This window comes from Sinocyclocheilus anshuiensis, unplaced genomic scaffold (genome assembly GCF_001515605.1).
Source record: "Sinocyclocheilus anshuiensis isolate Anshui unplaced genomic scaffold, SAMN03320099.WGS_v1.1 scaffold121, whole genome shotgun sequence".
Taxonomy (NCBI): Eukaryota; Metazoa; Chordata; class Actinopteri; order Cypriniformes; family Cyprinidae; genus Sinocyclocheilus; species Sinocyclocheilus anshuiensis.
This window is the reverse complement of record NW_015539856.1, coordinates 8,941-15,777: the sequence shown is the minus strand read 5'-3', so window position 1 is coordinate 15,777 and position 6,837 is coordinate 8,941. Positions and strand designations below refer to the sequence as shown.

The following is a 6,837-nucleotide window of genomic DNA, read 5'->3' as shown; positions in this document are numbered from 1 at the left end:
ATCTACTTCCGGAAGGCCAAATAAAGTGCTTTTGCTTTCGCACTGAAACACAGCGTCTCCCTGACATGGCTGCGTCAACACTACTGCGCTTTCTGAAACCACGCCTTCTTTCTTTGTCTGCACATTTGGGCGGCATTATGCTAATATTTCCAGATAGTGACGTAGACATGTGGGGGCGTGTTAGAACGAGCCATCAATATATTGACTTGTCGTGCAATATATGTACATGACCTCAATCATTTTTGGTGACGCAATATATCGCCCATTATATTTACTTAAACATTAATGTCAACGTGTTTTGTACATTCCACTTGCGCCTGTGTCTTTTGAATGACAATAATATCGCTTATTGCAATTATTTCTGGGGCAATATATCACAACAAAAAGTTGTTATCGTGACAGGCCTAGGCGTGACTCCCAACCTGGATAAAATTTTATCGGCAAGCCCTGGCACCACAGGTTGCAGGAGAATCCCATACACCTGGAGGCACTAAAGACACGTGAAGGACGGTATCAAGCCACCGCCGTTCTCCGGGATCGTTCCGGTCCAGCTTCCACGGGGCGTGTCTTTGTACAAACCCGTTAGTGAGGCGCACGCATGCGCTTATGGCCTCCAGCGCTTTATAGATGTCTCTACTAAGACCGGAAGCGCCGATACAGCCTCCACCATACTGTAATCATCCGAGACGGCTCCTCCTTTGGGAAGCAGGTGTTAACCATAGACTGTATAAAAACATGGACATAGTGTCCGTGACATCACCCATAGGTTTCTGAAGAGCGGTTTTGAAGCTCAAAGGTGGCGGAGCCGGCCGTCGCCATATTGGCAACGCGTCACTCCCGGATAATCGAAAATGGGCAAAGAGGCGGGAGCTGGTTGCTGAAACCACGCCCACCTAGCTCGACGCCGGGGACAGCAGCGGCAATCCACCTTTCACTCAAGTGGCCACGCCCTTAATTATGCAGAACTTTAAGGCTTAATATAATTTAAACGGATGAGTTATAAAAAAAAATTCACCCCCCTCACAGTTGTCATGAAGGGCAAAATTAGCTATACAGACCAAAATACTTTTTTGTACCAGGCTGTAAACATACTTTTTTCTGCTGTAAAGTTGGGCATTTTAACATGGGGAGTCTATGGGACTGACTCCCTTTTGGAGCCAGCCTCTAGCGGCCAGTCGATGAATTGCTGTTTTAGTCACTTCCGTATTGGCTTCACGAGAGAGACCGGGAGGTTGCCGCTATAAAATATTTACAAAAATGTGAGGGGTGTACTCACTTCTGTGAGATACTGTATACTAATGTTATAGTGAGTTGTTTGTATATGCTCTGCAGGTACAGATGAACATGGTCTGAAGATCCAGCAGGCAGCCAGTAATGCTGGTCAAGAGCCTCTGAGCTTCTGCACTGAGAGATCCGAGCATTTCAAGCATGTTCTCCAGAGATGCAGTATTTCATACACAGACGGGCTGTTGAACACTTCTGGACGGTTCTCCAGAGCGAAGGCTTCCTCTACAAAGGCACGTATGAAGGCTGGTACTCCACTCCAGATGAAAGTTTTCTCCCTCCAGCAGCTCAAGTCACTGACAGCACAGACTCAGAGGGAAGACAGATCAAAGTATCCAGCGAGAGCGGCCACAAGGTAGCATCCATCCCTCCTGTGCTGCGCTATCAGGGGACTGCACCATCTACAACAGGGGTTTGAAAACTGGGGTGTGGAGCCGCAAGAGTGGCCATGGAGAAGTATATAAGATTTAAATAAAGTGACATTTAACCCTCTGGGCCTCTTTGTTTAGGGGTCACACTTGGCTCCTTTGCGGTCAAAAGTGACTGAAGCCTTGAAATTTAAATTTTTTTTTTTCAGGAAAATCAGTGTAATACATTTTTGTTTAATATTTTTTTATTATTATTTAGAATTTTGAGGGGATTTTATGATACTATGCAGTATTTATACAATTTTAATGAGCTTTTTTTTCATTAGAATTAATATATTTTTATTTATTTAATTATTTATTATTTTTCAATAACTGCAATATTTCATGTTAAAGCAGAGTGGAAACATTTAAAATCCATTTTTTAAAGTGAGAATTGTGCGATCTGGTGGTATAAAAAAAATAAAAACTTGTGTAATGTCATGCAAACTCCTGTATAGTTCCCTATATACATGTATACAGAGGCCTTTGGATTCCCATTGTTTTTTAGACATAATTTCTTCATTTTATTAGGTTTTACTTTTAGATATATATTTAGACATTCTAAAAGACTACTTTTTGTCAAGGTTTAGATATTTTTGGTTAGATAAAAATCAGGTTTTGCATTATGATTTCAATCAATCATTGAATATTCTCAAAATTTGCTCTGTTGCAGTCTTAACAGTTCATTTCTGTGTGTGTGTGTGTCTATTTTGCACTCTTGATATTTTAGAGAGTCAACCCTTGATTGCTGTGCACTTTTGTTCTGCACAGTGGCTGATTTGTAGTTTGTACCACCAAAAGATTCTCGGAGTTTTCGTATTTTTTTGTATTTCCCATTCATTTCCTATGTCGGTCATTTTTGACCGCGAAGGAGCCAAGTGTGACTTTTTTGTTTTTGACCCTTTAACATATCCAAATCATGTCCATGATTTGTGTGTGTGTTCACATAGCTAATGTGACAGAAGTCACCAAGTGTCATCTCATTCCGATGAAGCCATAATTTTTTAAATTTCGAAATATACATTTTTGCCCGAAGAGGCCCAGAGGGTTAAATAAAAATAAATAAAAAAATTGATTAAATAAAAATGTTATTAAATTTTTTTTTGATTAAATATACAAGTAAACGATACGTATGTAGATAAAAACAAGAGACTAGGCCTAGTGGATAAACAACTGCTCTGACATGATGTTACTCTAAAACAGTTAAAGGGCACATATCATTGATAGCACATGACAGAAATATTTTTTTTCTTTTATCTTTAGAATATAAAATTATATTATAGTTATAAATGAAACTCAATAATAAAGTAAAAAAGATTTCAAATTAGGGCCTGGTTTCACAGACAGGGCTTAGATTAAGCCAGGATTAGGCCAATTTAATTAAGTAGTTTTTATAAATGTGCCTTAGAAGAAAAAAAAAACATTACTGGTGTGCATCTTGAGACAAAACAATTGCACTGACATATTAGATATGACATATTAGATATGTCAGTGTGCAAGTTTTTTTTTTTTTTTTTGGAAACAAATCGCTAAATGACATACTGCAGAGAAAAAAAGTATATATATAATCTTCCCTACATCAAAACACTATTTAACCCCCTGGGCCTCTTCGTTTAGGGGTCACACTTGGCTCTTTCGTGGTTAAAAGTGACCAAAGCCTTAAAATGTAACTTTTTTTTTTCAGGAAAATCAGTGTAATACATTTTTGTTTAATATTTTTTTATTATTATTTAGAATTTTGAGGGGATTTTATGATACTATGCAGTATTTATACAATTTTAATGAGCTTTTTTTTCATTAGAATTAATATATTTTTATTTATTTAATTATTTATTATTTTTCAATAACTGCAATATTTCATGTTAAAGCAGAGTGGAAACATTTAAAATCCATTTTTTAAAGTGAGAATTGTGCGATCTGGTGGTATAAAAAAAATAAAAACTTGTGTAATGTCATGCAAACTCCTGTATAGTTCCCTATATACATGTATACAGAGGCCTTTGGATTCCCATTGTTTTTTAGACATAATTTCTTCATTTTATTAGGTTTTACTTTTAGATATATATTTAGACATTCTAAAAGACTACTTTTTGTCAAGGTTTAAATATTTTTGGTTAGATAAATATCAGGTTTTGCATTATGATTTCAATCAATCATTGAATATTCTCAAAATTTGCTCTGTTGCAGTCTTAACAGTTCATTTCTGTGTGTGTGTGTGTCTATTTTGCACTCTTGATATTTTAGAGAGTCACCCCTTGATTGCTGTGCACTTTTGTTCTGCACAGTGGCTGATTTGTAGTTTGTACCACCAAAAGATTCTCGGAGTTTTCGTATTTTTTTGTATTTCCCATTCATTTCCTATGTCGGTCATTTTTGACCGCGAAGGAGCCAAGTGTGACTTTTTTGTTTTTGACCCTTTAACATATCCAAATCATGTCCATGATTTGTGTGTGTGTTCACATAGCTAATGTGACAGAAGTCACCAAGTGTCATCTCATTCCGATGAAGCCATAATTTTTTAAATTTCGAAATATACATTTTTGCCCGAAGAGGCCCAGAGGGTTAAATAAAAATAAATAAAAAAATTGATTAAATAAAAATGTTATTAAATTTTTTTTTGATTAAATATACAAGTAAACGATACGTATGTAGATAAAAACAAGAGACTAGGGCCTGGTTTCACAGACAGGGCTTAGATTAAGCCAGGATTAGGCCAATTTAATTAAGTAGTTTTTATAAATGTGCCTTAGAAGAAAAAAAAAACATTACTGGTGTGCATCTTGAGACAAAACAATTGCACTGACATATTAGATATGACATATTAGATATGTCAGTGTGCAAGTTTTTTTTTTTTTTTTTGGAAACAGCTCAGACGTGTTTTAATCTGGGACTAAATTTAAGCCTTGTCTGTGAAACCAGGGGTATAAAAGTTTAAGTAAAAAAAAAAAAAAGATTTCAATTAGACTTAAAGATTTATATTTTTTAAAAATAAATTCTAAAATTATTTAAATAAAAAATAGATTTAAATAATTCGTTTTAATAAACAAAATTAGATCAAAATAAATGGAAAAATTAGGCTAAAATATGTTAACAAATTTGATTAAAATAAATGATTAAGAAATAAAATATAAGTAAACTAAAAAGTGAAAAACTAAAGAAAAATTAGATAAGGTATATAAAAATAACATTTCAAAAATTTGATTCAAATATATAAGTGAACCAAGAATGAGAAAAATATAAAATAGACTAAAATATAAGTAAACAACAAAAAGCTGATTAAAATAAATGATTAAGAAACAATCAGATTATTAAATGAGACTAAAGTACACAAGAAAACAAAAATATGATTAAAAAAAATTAATTAAAATAAGTGGACTAACATTTAACAGTACGGTACTAAAGTGAGTTAAAACAGAAGCGAAATATATTCCAAATAATATTTAACATTGGTATATATATAGCATAACAATTTATATTAAAACAATGAGGGTCTTTATACTTTTAACTGTATAGATAGCTGCCTTTTAAGTTTTATGATGGGGGTCCCTCAAATGAGGATGATTATATACCGGTCCGTTGCATCTAAAAGATAGTAAAGCTTTAAGTTATTAAGGGGAGCAGCACTAGTCTATTACTAGTGTTGAGTGTTGACACACAAGACCTAATCAAACTCTTCTGAAGTTCTTCAAAGTGGCATAATATGACTTCTCTATCCTCTCTGACAGGTGGAGTGGATGAAGGAGGACAATTACATGTTCTGCCTATGAGACTTTTCGTCCCGAACTGCTTCACTGGCTTCGATCGAACCCGAAGGTCATCCAGCCGGTGAAGATTCACGACTTGGTTCTCCAGTGGCTGGAGGACGACATCCCAGATCTGTCCTACGTTTGGCTGGATGCTCTGGTGAACTATTTGACGGTGGTGGGTTACGCTCAGAATCACAGAATCACGCTGTGGGTAAGGACTAGGGCTGTCAAAATGTCTGAAAAACTAAATTCAAATTTTTTTTACTTAAATATGATCAAAATTTGAATTATATGCGAATTTAAAATATATAATTTCAGTTAGGGTGAAGTCAAGATTTTGGCTTCTCTCCTGAGGCCACAAGAGGGCGCATCGAGCAAAATATTACTAATGCACGTTTATTCAAAGCATATCTGTGAAAAAAGTGCATAATGTTTAAAATAATGTTTATAAACCAATTATAATTAAGTTGCTTAAACAACTATAAACAAAACGGGTTCTCTTTTTCCGCAATATTTTTAATGAACAACGCAGCAGCGCCGCATCTAGTGGCTTCAACTGGATAGGCTAACAAAAACATTATAATGCAACGACACTTACATCGTCATCGCATCTCGTGCGCCACTGATAAGGCTGCCTCCTTAACGCTCACCTAAAATTCGAATGCAACTTTTTTGCATTCGAATGTGGATTTTTATTTTAAATTCGACGAATATTCAAAATTCAATTTTTTTGACAGCCCTAGTAAGGACATTCTCAAGTTTCACGCCGTGTACTGGCCTGCGTTTCTCATGGCTGCGGGGTTGCCTCTTCCTCAGATGATATATGTTCACTCTCACTGGACGGTGGAGGGAAAGAAGATGTCCAAGAGTCTCGGAAACATGATCAACCCTTTGGACGCCATTGAGAAATTCAGTGTGGATGGTTTGAGATACTTTCTTCTCAGACAAGGCGTTCCTGATTCGGACTGTGACTATTATGAAGATAAAGTCGTTAACACGAAGCGGCAACCTCCCGGTCTCTCTCGTGAAGCCAACACAGAAGTGACTAAAACTGCAATTCATCGACTGGCCGCTAGAGGCTGGCTGCAAAAGGGAGTCAGTCCCATAGACTCCCCATGTTAAAATGCCCAACTTTACAGCAGAAAAAAGTATGTTTACAGCCTGGTACAAAAAAGTATTTTGGTCTGTATAGCTAATTTTGCCCTTCATGACAACTGTGAGGGGGGTGAATTTTTTTTATAACTCATCCGTTTAAATTATATTAAGCCTTAAAGTTCTGCATAATTAAGGGCGTGGCCACTTGAGTGAAAGGTGGATTGCCGCTGCTGTCACCGGCGTCGAGCTAGGTGGGCGTGGTTTCAGCAACCAGCTCCCGCCTCTTTGCCCATTTTCGATTAACC

At 36.2% G+C, this 6,837-nt stretch overlaps 1 pseudogene; it reads left to right on the top strand.

The window, feature by feature from the left end:
• The window catches only part of LOC107684841 (methionine--tRNA ligase, mitochondrial-like), a 7,058-nt pseudogene extending 878 nt beyond the window's left edge, over positions 1-6,180 (top strand).
• The last annotated feature ends 657 nt before the right edge of the window (positions 6,181-6,837 follow it).